General features: G+C 35.4%; 1 long non-coding RNA gene across 1 annotated transcript; it reads left to right on the forward strand.

Moving 5' to 3' along the window:
* The first annotated feature begins 5,763 nt into the window (after positions 1–5,763).
* LOC149773213 (uncharacterized) lies at positions 5,764–13,841 on the forward strand. The gene is made up of 4 exons (XR_016417443.1): positions 5,764–5,968; positions 6,632–6,913; positions 7,839–7,907; positions 8,881–13,841. It is a non-coding gene; the product is annotated as an uncharacterized LOC149773213 (long non-coding RNA).
* The last annotated feature ends 213 nt before the right edge of the window (positions 13,842–14,054 follow it).

The following is a 14,054-nucleotide window of genomic DNA, read 5'->3' on the forward strand; positions in this document are numbered from 1 at the left end:
TTGTAATTCTGCTGTCAGGGTCCATGCCTCACACGAGTACAAAAAGACTGAGATGACTAGAGCTCGCAATAGTCTAATATTAGTTTTCAGACAGATATTCTTGTCTCTCCAGATGGGTCTTAGCTTTGACATAGCTGCCATTGTTTGTGCTGCTCTTGACAACATTTCTGCTCTTGATCCCTCTTCAGTGATTATGGCTCACTGTTTCCAGTTGACGTCCTATGACTTTAATCTAGGCTGAGATTTGTTTGCCACTATATGTCATTAGTATTGGCTTCTCAGTGCTTATCTGCTTATCTCCGTGTCAAATCTGGAAGATGTTTCATCCAGGTTCTTCACTAAGGTGGCTAGCTAGTCTTCACTGCCTGCCAGCCCATCAATGTCGTCTGCAAAGCGAAGGTTGGTGATGTTACGCCCTCCAATGCTGACTGTCCCACGGTGGTTTTCCAGGGCTTCCCTTATGATGCGCCCTAAGTAGATGTTGAAAAGCGTGGGTGACAGGAGACAGCCTTGACGCACTCCCACTGTTGTCAGGAAACAGTTCCACACTGCACCTTGGGCAATTACTGCATTGGTAGCCTTGGCGTACAGATGCTTGATGGTATTGGTTAACTTTTGACCCATGTTATACTTCTTCATTGTGGCCCACAATGCCTCATGCCACACTCTGTCAAAGGCCTTTTTGAAATCTATGAACACATGATAGATGTCTTGTTGGTGTTGCGAGTACTTTTCGCACAGAACCCTGAGACAATATTTGTTCTGTTGTGCTTCTTCCACTCCGGAACCCGGCCTGTTCTTCAGCGATTATTTCTTCTGCTTGTGGTTTCAGTCTGTCCAAGATGATCTTCAGCATTACCTTACTAGCATGGCTGGTCAAACTGATAGTTCTGTAATTTTGGCACAGCTGGAGATTGCCTTTTTTGGGGAAGTGTTATAATCAGTGACTGGGTCCACTGTGTTGGCCATTCACCTGTTTGCCAGATCTTGTTGCAGATTTTTGTTAGTAGCTCTTTCACTGATTCTCCCCCATTCTTGATAAGTTCAGCTGGGATGTTGTCTACTCCAGCTGCCTTCCCATTCTTCAGTGCTCTTATTGCTGACTCCACCTTTTGTTTTATAATGGGGAAGTCATCATCATTTGAGGAGTTTTGAACATCAAGCACCTCTGGGTCTCCTGTGGACTGATGGTTGTAGAGTTCTTTGCAATACTCAGTCCATCCTTCTGCAATGTCACTCGCTTCGGTGAGGCATTTTCCATTTTCGTCTTGAATGGTACTGACCCTTGGTTGTTTCTGTCTGGTGAGGTCTTTCACAATTTGGAATGTCTTTTAGCAGTTATTCTTTATCAGACTGTTCTCCATTTCTGTGCACTTTTGTCCAATCCAATTTTCTTTTCCTTTGCTCAAGTATTTTCTGATATTCTTGTTTAGTTTTCGGTACATCAATGCCCCTGTTGTGTGTCTGGTGTTTTTTAGTTCTCTTCGGGCATCACACAACGTCAGAATCTCTTCTGTAACCCAGAGTTTTTTCTTCGGAGGCCAATGATGTCCTTGGCAGCTGCTGTCAAGACTGTGTTGAAGGTGTCTGTCATCTCATTGACATCACCATCCATCACAAGGAGTGGAACAAATTTTCCTCCAGCATACATGCATGCATGCATACATACATACATACATACATACATACATACATACATACATACATACATACATATATACATACATACTCTTCCACCTGTAAATGAGTTATTATTGCTATAGATTAATGTATTTCAATCTGAAAATATGATGATTATCACAAGCACAAAACACTTAGTCATGAGTTAAAAATTGTTTGCTGTTGTTGTTATGTTTTCGGAGTTTACTCAGATTCCAAAACTTGAGTTAGGGATGGGTAGAAGTTACGATTGCGTATTATATCATACAATTTCCAACCGTTACGAGGAATAAATTACTTCATATGTCTAAGAATACTTCCAGCTGTTTTGAGCAATTGCAGGGATAGCGGCTGATACTAATTATTTTGACATTCAGTACATTAATACACAATACTTAAATTTGTGGTTGATTTAATTTCAGTGATGGTCCATACCCAAGGATAAACAAAAACAACTTCCCTTCCATTTAAAAGGAAATGATAAATCATGATATAATTTCTTTTGGTATGGAAGAAATACGTAATTTTCAATCCTTCGTATTGAACAAGGTTGTTGGGACACAGAGTAATTTTTCTTTGTGCAAAGCGTTAAAAGTGGTTCCATTTAATTTTCACAACAGGGGACAATGAATCCAAATGGCATAGAAACACGTAAATTGTTTCCTTAGGCTCTAGAGATAAGATTGAAAATAATCAAACGAAGAATGCCACCAAAATCGTAAGAATATATAATATGTTTCGAATGCGGGAACGAATCTGTTTATTTGGATTATAATAGCGCCCTGTACTCTAACCCGTCAAAGGGGCATGCGAACTGCACAAGAAAACGTGTCGTCGTTATGGTAAAGTTAAGCAACCAGTCATCTGGTGTTGATATTTACATTGAACTGTCATTCAAAGGTCGAGGTAGACAGCTGGTATCCCATCAAATATTTTTTTTAAAAGGGGTGTATCGCCCGGGTTTATAAGATGTATATAATTGTGTATCAAAGTAAGTTTAAATTCTTGCGTTTATTTCTCTACTAGTCGTCTGCTTCTTATAGATAATAGTATTCGACGAACCTGGCTGGTCACAAAGTGCTTATGCTAATGCAAGCAAGTTCATGTCAATGTACTCAAAGCAGGTGTGTAATTCTCTTACGTTGCTGACAATGTTTACTAATGTCCAAACTGGGAAAGTGCACTTAAAACGTATATGCCATTCAAGACTACCATCAATTAGGGATCACATCCTTTAAGTCCTAGCGCCAACCATCCACTAACCCATCTACAAGATAATGCTAATCTTCAATATTTTTTTGGATTATTTTATGTGTAATTGTGTGTGTGTGTGTGTGTTTGTGAGAGAGAGAAAGACAGACAGACAGACATACAGAAAGGGAGAGAGACAAAGAAAGAGAGAGAGCTGATAGTCATAAGAAGTGACTTATAATGAGAAAAATAGATTTGAATAAAAAGCAACCTTGTTTATAGCAAGAAAGTTCTAGAGTGATGAAACTTTTTTTTATAAGCATAACAATCGTTCATGTGAACTGTACCCATAAGACAGGTACACGTGGAATGAGACCTTACTACAACTATACAACCAAATATGTTACGACTCTAGGTCTTAAACTCAATAACAGAAAGAAACAAAGATTAGTCAAATAAAGAAATAATTTGCTTCTTTAAGTTATAGAGTTTCCATGTAAGAGACTTTTACATTATTGTCAATTAAATCACAAATAATACTAAACGTCTTATCACATACGCAACACAGTAGAATCTTATGAATGAATTTCAGTAGTATTGAACGTCTTCATGTAAAAAGAGTTGTGAATGTCCTGATGTACTGCTAGTCCCAAAATTGATGTACCATTAATGTCCTATTGTACCATGGGTCTTGAATGTCCTGTTATACCGATAGTCTTCATTGCCCTTGAACAAATAACAAAAGATCTCAAAATCATGTGGCAATCCAGTTAATGCGAACTAAGCAATTAAAATGAATAGTTTCAATAATTCCCCTCGAATTATATAAGAACTCAATGGAAACTCATAGTTTCGAAAAGAATGATATCAAACAGGAATGAATAATGTGTTTGCCACTTTTTATATATTTTTTACTTCATCTAAGACGTATCGGATTGTCTAGAAAACCAATCAATGCCAATGAAATTCCACTAACTCATACACAAGTTAGTCCTGGAACACAAATTATAATAAAAATCGTGTTTACTATTTTAATCATGACAGAAGCAAGATAGGCTAAATCCATCACGCAATAGAGATATACATGACAAAGGTAACGAACTTCGAATGTTTAACCAACTCGGGATAATGTTTCAGAGAAATTACTGTTCTTATGTTAGGATTCTTCTCAATTTGGTACTTTGCTGAAATATGATGACTGTTCTATTGCTACATATGCATTTTTTGCCCATTCTAGCATTCCCTCATCCTAATATACCTGATATTATATCCGCATTTTCGTATGGAATATAGTCATTTTTCCATTAAACATTGAAGAAATTTCACTTCATGTAAAATTGATACTTTGACGTAAATAATAAAGTGACGCAGATGGCTTGTATACTTGCGATCATTAAGAATTTTCGTCTGTCGACACTGGCAGGCTGACGCGCCTTATTTGCTTTCACGCCTTTCCTCCTGTTCACTCTGGGTACTGCATTTTACAAATTAAAAAACCAAACTAACGTGAAGGTACTCTTCCCACTCTAATGTTCTTTGGCCATGTCAACCTTAATCCCACCTTTTTTTCCGTTAGCGGGATATCAAGTAATTTTGCTCTTCACTTTCGCTTTAAGCAATTACAGATATACACTTAAGCACACCAGCGTACTCGTCTATCCATTAGCAAACATGCGTAAAAAAGAATTAATGTTGGAGAGGAATTAAACACATATATTAGAATACTTCCTCTTGATTATTTTAATATTAATAGTTTGTGCCCACTTGATTACTCGTATTCTTCACTGAAATTTAGTAATATTAGTACTCGTAATGTTGGTGACGCCTGTAACAATAGTGATGACATTAGCGCCTGTGCGGTAATAGCAGCAACTGAATAACTGTATTTGTGGTAGTCGAATTCAATAATAATAATAATAATAATAATATAACTAACTTATCATACCAAACCACACAGATAATCATATGGTCTTTAATTCAGGGGTTAATAGGTAACTTAAAGGTTCATAGTAAAGTGAAATTCGTTATGGGGGATTCGAATTCTGTTTTATATCATTCTTATAAATCCTACCCTATGTGGTCAATAGTAAATGTACGTCACTTCAGAAAGCGTGTTATAAAGTAGACGTTGGGATTTATTTGTCATTCCAAACGAATAGAAAATTTGGATTGTAGATTACTGGGTTTCGGATAGAACATTATTAGGTGTTGAGCAGTAGATGATGTTTCAACATCACACCTATATGAATTTCACTTTTGACCTCAGGCAACCAACATATCTTAATCCCATCGACATTATTTTTAACATTAAATATCCGTTTTGAGCTTGTATCTTGCACCTATGTTAATTCCTCTTATACATTACAAATGATTGAACATGGCAGGCTAAATTTAATTTCACTTCATGCCTTGATTGTGACATTCTCATGTTCAATTTTCATTCTAGCTTTAAGTTCAATTTCCATGTTCAGTTCCCATTAAGGCCCCATTATGGCAATCCGATGTGAAATTCACATTGGGCCCCATTGCGCCATTACCATGTCAAATTCACTTTCAACCCCATAGTGGCATTCCCATGATAAATTCCCACAATACCCTCAAGTACCATTGTGTTAATCCGTATCGCCACACAGTGCAACAGACAAGAGCTTATTTTCATCGCTTAAAGCCAATTTACCTAACAGAATAAGCACATAAAACATGTGCAAATCAAGCTACAGGCAATTGGAGTTAACGTTGCAAATATTACGATAAATTAAGGGCATACTATTTATACAGCACAACAGTGAGGCCTAATCTAATATTTAATGCAGACAAAAAGAGTAGAGAGAGATAAACGAAGGGTTGAGCAAGGACATTTTGGATCACGTCATAACAGAGATAAAGGTATTAATATGTACAAGGAGGGCACATCTGGACACATTAAAACGTGATATACGATCATGATCATTCACTAAGCTCCTCGCATGTGATTGGGAAAGAACAAGCGGTTAAGTTTGCTTTCTCTATATAAAGGTATTCCACGCTTTTCTTATCATATCACATCAACAGTCTGATGAAATTTGTTTTCAGCCTGACAGTGCTCATGACTTGGATGAAAATGAAAACCATGCTTCCGGTAAGTGTGCTGTTTGAGCACTCTCCCTCCTATATACTATTTAGTAACCATTTAGAGGCAGATACAAATTATTGGAGTCTTCTTTAGCATGCCTGACATGAAGATCGTATACAACATTAAAAACATTTCAACTATTTTGAAAAGGTTTCAATTATTTCTCTTAAATAACCCGGATGAATATTTTTATCTTAAAATTCTTGCGACGTATTTATTTCTCAGTATAAACATTGTAGATAATAATATGATATAGTTTCTGCTAAAAATAATTTATATGTTTCGTTCCTTTTTTAAATAACCACTTAACTTTTCTTGTACAAGTATTGCATATAGTTCCCTTTATCCATGTTATATTAAAGTTTAGAATACGCACTGATATTTAGAGCTCTTTCATCAAGAATAGTTCATACCTAAATTATGGTTACAAAGTACGAATTCGATTTTAGTGATGGTCGAATAATGGGGGCAATGGCTATATCAAAATAGAGCACCATAAACAAAGTAGTTATGTAGGTAGCTTGAGAAGGAAGTCAAAACAAACATATTAACCGTATATTTCTTTGTTTCAAATATAATAGGCAGAACCACCGGTTCGTCTTGCTATTCACAATGCTGTCATAATAAGAAAATTAATGAGAACGATTTTTTATTTTTTTGTCGTAAAAGTTTGCAGAAAATGTCGGGTCTGTATAACATTTGCGAACTGCAATGTAACGACCACGGAGCTGAGTGATCAACATGGTGTCATCTGCTAAACAACGTAACGAGATCGGGAGAAAGAGACAGAGGCTAGGTTACAGAAAGTTTGGTCGTTTACAGTGGGTCACACTGCATAAGCAATGGAATTGAGTGGAGATATAGAGGATAATTAATTTTGTGAAGCCAACTCATCCCCCACATCAGTCACAAAGGATGTCTGCTTGCCTTACTTGCTGCTTACAGATTCAGGTAACAGTTCAAGTAATTATTCCGGCAGAGTTATGTTGAAAAGGTCTGGTACACAATATTTGGTCGTCTCGGTTGACTCCAATCATAGGGGCATTACAATATTTACTGGAAATATTTTTGATCAATATTTATGTTGATTGCAGCAATGCAGACGCTGCCAGCGAAAGGACGTTTAGGAAATTGATATTCGCTTTTAGAACCGAATCCAGATGCACCGGTTAGGGTTTTGAAATGCTCTTGTCGTAGGGAACGCTTTGTTATAGCTTTAGACACTGCTTAATTGATTTTCCCCATTTTTGTTAAGACCTCCATACAGCGTTGGTACTTCATACTTCCTCGATGACGGTTTTGTACGCATTACCGTTTGGTATTAAATGGAACATTGTATATGTCCAAGTGTAAACAATTCATAATCTCTAATCCACATCGTCGTTTGAGGTTATTTTGGCAGCAATTAAATCCAACATTGCGAAGACTGACTTTATCTATCAACTCTGTGTTGATGTCAAACTCTGCAGGATATGAGGTTATCAAGAAGACACGAGATGGATTGTTTCACTGGGATGTTTGAATCGTCGCCATCAATAATAAGGCTAACAAACTGATTGCGTCCAGTCGTCGAACATTTGCAAGAACTTTGGTCCTTACTATTTGTAATAAACTTGAAAATCTCTGACCGTTCATATTTGTTTTATCTGCATCTATTTTATTTTCCGTACACAGATTACTTGCAAATTGATGTCTTTACGTACTGCTATTAATGAAGATATAACTAATATATTTCTAATATCATAATTAACATCTGATTTTAAATATAGAGTGTGAACGTTGCTATAATCATGGTATATGCAGTTTGTGGAACTGGGCACACATAGGAAATAAGACTATTTTAAATATTCATTATAATCCTTTGTTCTGTATGCAGAGGCATGGTGACGAGCAATGGCTGCCCTGGGGGATTGCACGTGCATATAGCGACCGAATTTGCTTAAAAGTAAGTCCTTATCAACTTTAGCGTCACATCTTTTTTCTACGAATGACTTCAGTGAGTAACATGGGCATTCACCTATTTCTTATCCATTCCAAATCACCTTTTCAACTTTTATGCTCTACCACCACGCTCTATTGCCGGTCCGTAAGTTATTGCTTGAGCATTTTTGCAACCTTTCGCTCAATCACTATTGTGGATTTAGACCTAAAATATTGAAGAAAAAAGCACTAGCTAGAACAGATTTAACAGCGTGGATTACAATAGCAGCACATGATGTGCATAAGAGCAGAGGAAGATTATTCCATCTATAAACAGGCATTTTGGGGATAACTCGGTTTAATTGAGCATTAATAATCAGAGGCAAAGAGTGTTGGATATGTTAAAGACACATCGTGTCGACAATACAGTTTCTTTTAGAAAGTATTTAACAGCATGGTCATTCATTCTACATGTTCTTGCATTTCACTTGTATACACGCACACACATATATACACTCAAACATATAGATCGAATTTAAGAAGATAAGGGTATTACGACAAAAGCTTGCAATGTCATCTTTGGTTTTTAATTCACTTCAAATATTTTGATGTCAGAATCTCAGGTCTAAAGAAATTCGGATATGATAATATGGTTTTGAGGTTCCCATGATAATTTCTGTTATATATAGGATTTAATGTCTCTCTCTCTCTCTCTCTCTCTCTCACTGAATGTGTGCCTGCTATATACCTCCTACCCTAAGTACAAACGTGTACGTATACATTGGTTGCAAACGGCGAGACAGGTAGCTAAGAAGATCCGACAGTGATAAAGACCAAAACAGACGAAAAGACAAAACAACATTATACCAGATTCATATGCATATAAGAATCAACATTTTTGCTGTAATTGCATTTTGTTAAACTTTAACATATTTAACAAATTTACGTAATTATTCACTTAATTAACAATGAACTGTGTAATTTGTTCTCTGCTTCAGCATGCTCCCACACGATCGATTGTGGTCACGATAACTGTCATTCATCTCTCGCTTTAGAAGGCAATGATGGAGAATGCGTTTTCGTCAATAACGTCATTGTCGGCAAGTGCTTAAAGCAGAATTATCAACTCCATATACCCGGAGATGGCTGTGCATTGACAAATATGTATCATGAAATTTACAAAGATGGAAATTGCATACGTTCGTTTATGTCTTAACCTAATAGCAGAAATATATGTGACATTCGTACAAAAAATAGAACCAGTTTACCAATATGTTTGGCTGTCTACAAATTATTCCTATTTCAAGAGGAAATTCTAAATATTTTGCACGCCCTAGAATTTGAATGCAACCTGTCTGACAAAATGTGATACATAAAATTTGTTATAGCATTGACCGTTGCAAAGAATGATGTCATAATATGCTTTAGTCTAGCCTTCTTCAACCAGACTTTGGGAATGATTATGTGAGATCTCATTCGAAGACCTGCAATTACGACAACTGCTTTCGCACCTTTTATGCAAAACGGATTTGTTCCTATTCCAGAACGTGTATCTGTAATTAAATTATACTCTTTGCCAGTGCCAAATGTTTAAATATAACAAAACTGTAACGCACAAAGTTATAATAAACTAATCAGTTAAAAGGGTAAAGTTAAATTTGTACTGTAAAATCAGTGCGAGAAATTGAACAAACAAACACCAAATAATATTGCTACTTTCACACATGGGGTTTCACGCTATTGCCGTTAGTGTACTCTTGAAACTAATACCGCGGTTTGTCGTATGTAAGTGCCAACTTCTTTTTGATGTTCTATATTACATCAGTCCCAATCATGAGGACGCTATATCGGATGTACACCATAAATCAGATTCAAAGAAATTAAACCCTACTTCGAACTGGAATTATTTACTGCTCAAAATATTAAAAGTTAATTTTATTCTTGTGTCGGCAAAATAGAATGACATATACTGACAGCTGTAGATGTATAAAGATTTATATTGCATACATTTTCTTGGCATTTTGACCTGTTGATGTAGATGAAAAGTCTTTTGCATACTAAAGGCAGTAATGAAAAGCCTCAAATGGCAACATTATAGACACAAGAAATAAGCAATATATATTTCAAGTATGTAAGTGTTGCGTTGTATTCTCTTACTCTTTCTCAATATGAACAACACACTTTGAATGTATGATTCCTACGAAACAAGTTTACTTTACTTTGGTCTTAATTACTGCATGTAAAATACCCATACATACATTTGCAAACAGCAATAAAAACGAAAGATGCGTTACATTCCGAGATTAGGCAATCTCAAATAGATATAACTGAATAGCAAACTCAGAAACCTGTCATTTTGTTTGTGACAATGGGTCCAAAATGCAAAATTCAGCTTAATACAGATTATGTACATTACGAACATCATTTTAACGAAATGAAGTCCACATTTGTGTATTTTCTCAATATGTCACCACAAACTGTCTCCCAATTACAAAGTTTGCCTTTTATTTGTTTCTTAGTTTTGCGCGAATAGGTAATTATTTAGGTGAGATGTTATCCGAATTGTCAACCAATACCAAATAAGGTGTAGCTCATTGGGATGATCTGCGCACATAGCACTGTTAGCTAGTTGTAGAAATGGCAATGTCTACATTGTCTAAAGGTAGTGGGATTTTTGATACTTCAAGACTGAGCAACAGATCAATCCGTAAGCATATTGTTTTAATAACATTGCTCTTGTTCATCTCTTTCCTCGCTCCGCCGCTAACCGATCCAAGAATGGTAAAATGATTTGAATCCCTCTTATTATGCAGTATGTAATAAACATAGACCATCCCGAACCATTTAGCTGCACATTTTAATAATTAATAGTTCCCAGGATGGTTTCTATATGGTTATTGGTGACGTCTTAATAGTTTCCTAATTATGACTCAGGGTTAATTATCCATGTGGCTGAATATGAACATGGTAATTATCGATGGCAATTAAAATCTTAAAACTGTGAACTGTAAACAATATTCACGTACTCACAATCATTTCTCTCAATATTCATATATGTGGGCACCAAGGTATCCCTCTAACATTTTGCCGCCTGTCAAAACAGTTTTGGCAGCGGTTGTGGGTCTGGTAGTAGATGTGAACACCTTTCCTTAAGGATAGCATTGTACCTACGTTGTCATCGATGACGTGTTTCTTGTTGATGCCATTGATATTGTACGTATGCCTATTGTCGTAGGAACTGTAGAGGTGACTAATATCGGGAAAACTTGTTTTGCCTGTTGTCGTATGAAATGTAGTATTACGTGCTGTTCAAGAAATTTTAGTTTTGATGGTTGTGCAATAACTGTAGCTGTAAATGTTGTCATGGGAACTGTAGCTGTTGATTTTGTCGTGGAAACTGTATTTGTGTTTGTTGTCGTTGAAACCAAAGAAATTGGTGTTTTGGTGAAAATTTATTTTGGTTGTTGTTACACAAACTGTAGTTGTCGTTTTTACCGCCCGACCTGTAGTAGTGAGAGTTTTTGTGGAAATTTTAGTTGCTTGTCCTTTCATAAGAATTGTAGTTAAAGTAGTTGTCACGGGAAATCTAGTTATGGATGTTGTCGTATGAATTGCATGTACAGTCGAAATCGGGAAAACAGTATTCGTGCCTGCTGCTATGGGAACTAGAATTGTGGTTGTTGCCTCGTGAACTGTAGTTTTTAATGGTGTCGAGGGAACTGTACTATCGGTTGTTGTCGCAGTTCTGATTGGTGTCGTAAAAATTGTATTTACATTTGTTTTCATGGAAATTGTGTTTGTAGTGTTTGTCGTCAGAACTATTGTTGTTGTTTTAGAATTTGAGATTTTAGTTTGTTCTGGAAATGTAGTTGTGGTTGTCATCGTGAGAGCTGTGGTTGCTGTAGTGTGAACCGTAGTTTTCTTTGTTGTCGTGGGTTCTCTAGTTGTAGTTGCTTTCAATGGATTTGCAGTGTTGCCTGTTGTAGCAGAATCTGTACTTGTGGTTGTCGTTCTCGTCATTGTAGTTGTGACTATTGTCGTCCGAATAATAGCTGTGGATGTTGTAGTTTTGTTGCCGTGGTAAGTTTATTTGTGATTTTTGTTGTGTGAACTGTGATTGCTGTTGTAGTTGTGAGGAAGCTAGTTATGTTTTTCCCATGGAAACTGTAGTCTTTGTTGTTATCCTAAATGTGGAAAGTACGCTGCTTGCCGTAGGAACTGTAGTTGTGTTATTAATATTATAAGCAAATATATGAAACAAGGTATTATAAACTATAAACTGCATAAAAACATGTTATCCTGATAAACGTTTAAATGGATTTTTCAAAACTAAAATTAAGAATAATAGGTGGGTGCTAGCCTTTCGTATTTAGTACATAAAACCTCAAAATCGTGTTTAATTCTACAAATCATTTGAAACCATAGGCTGGCAGAAATTTTATAATTAACGTTTCAACTGATAAACTGGCAACAGCGGTCAATGACAGTGATATTTCAACAGATCCGACAATCACACATATGCCATTGATTTTATTTGTTTTGAAAGATTAAAAGAAATGTCAAGGATAAACGTGTGACAAATGCCGCCATTTGTACAGATATTGGTCTAAGTTAACACACTATTTCTCTGCCTATTCCAGTTTATTAAAATGGGTTTGTCCTAGTCAGACTCTTACACTTGCTTTTTATGTTCATTCTACTTATAATCCTGTTCTATTTTATATTATTAACTTCGTGCAACCAAATACATGACATAATTAAAATAGACTTGGAAAATATTGCACTTTTCTTTGATTTAGCGAAGCAAACTGCGGCAGTATTTGCTACATTTACTGACAGTGTAATAACCTGAGCTTTACAAAGTGCTGAAAGGATTGTTTCTTAGCGGATAATCCAACTATACTTGTTCTTGTATTAGCTGTCCTGTTGTTTGCAGTTTAGTCAGATATTTACACAGTGCAATACATGGGGTTAGAAATTCCTAGATTATTTTCGTTTTAAAATTATGTTCTTCTAACCATCAATAATGTCAGACAACTTTAATGTTGTTGTTTCAGTGAACAGGATTCCACATTGTCAGAACCATCACTATTAAATGCAAAATACCATCACTGCCAACAGCAAAGTCTAGTCTAATTTCATAATTTCAAATATATTGCTGAGGACTATTTGGATGTAAATAAGAGCATGATTACTTTTTCAAGCTATCTTACAGCCCACACATTTATTTTTTTAACACGTAGGCCCGCCCCACTCACAGACAATTAAATAGATGATATTGCTTCAACAAGAAAAAACTAGAATATTTATCACATAAGACCTGATACTTTGCTCTAATTTAGCTATAACTTCATCTGTCATATACGTGTTATATTACAGAAACAAATAAATGAACCATATAATATCAGCATTGGTTAACATTAAACTAGCTTTATCACCCGATAGGTGTGTCCATAAATTTAATATAGTAATGCTTGTAAGCATAAAATACTTCAGCTTATGTAGTCTGTCCATGAACTTGAGATACAGTAATATTCTCTACACCTTCATTACCAATCAATTATGTTTTATTTTTTATTTTTATTTTGAACAATTATAAGAAAGTGTCAACAGTCATGATTTTGTGGCACGCTAATGTTATTGCAAATTATGTTAAAGTATTTTAGATCGTGTTGTTCTTGGTTGTATCAAATGCGTATACATTAGTTAATGGCAATACTACTGTAAATTCATTTATAAGTTTTGTCATGTGGCAATTATTATGAATTTAAGATGAATCCTGCTTACTGATTTCATTATGTTTGGGACACTTTGATATCTTACATATCAGTAGGAAACACAACATCTAACTGTGCCACCCATATTGCCCAAATTAACTGATTTAAAGAATATCGTGTCTTATATATATTTTCAATGCAAATTTACTGTGAAATATATCTACCGATGCATATGTGAAATCTTTATTCTATGTCCTAAACTGTTAATATATATATATATATATATATATATATATATATATATATATATATATATATATATATATATATATATATATATATATATATATATATATATATATATATATATATATATATATATGTGTGTGTGTGTGTGTGTGTGTGTGTGTGTGTGTGTGTGTGTGTGTGTAGCAAGAGCATATGTTTAATAATTT

This window comes from Sinohyriopsis cumingii, unplaced genomic scaffold, assembly GCF_028554795.1.
Source record: "Sinohyriopsis cumingii isolate HCF-2022 unplaced genomic scaffold, ASM2855479v2 utg000813l, whole genome shotgun sequence".
NCBI lineage: Eukaryota > Metazoa > Mollusca > Bivalvia > Unionida > Unionidae > Sinohyriopsis > Sinohyriopsis cumingii.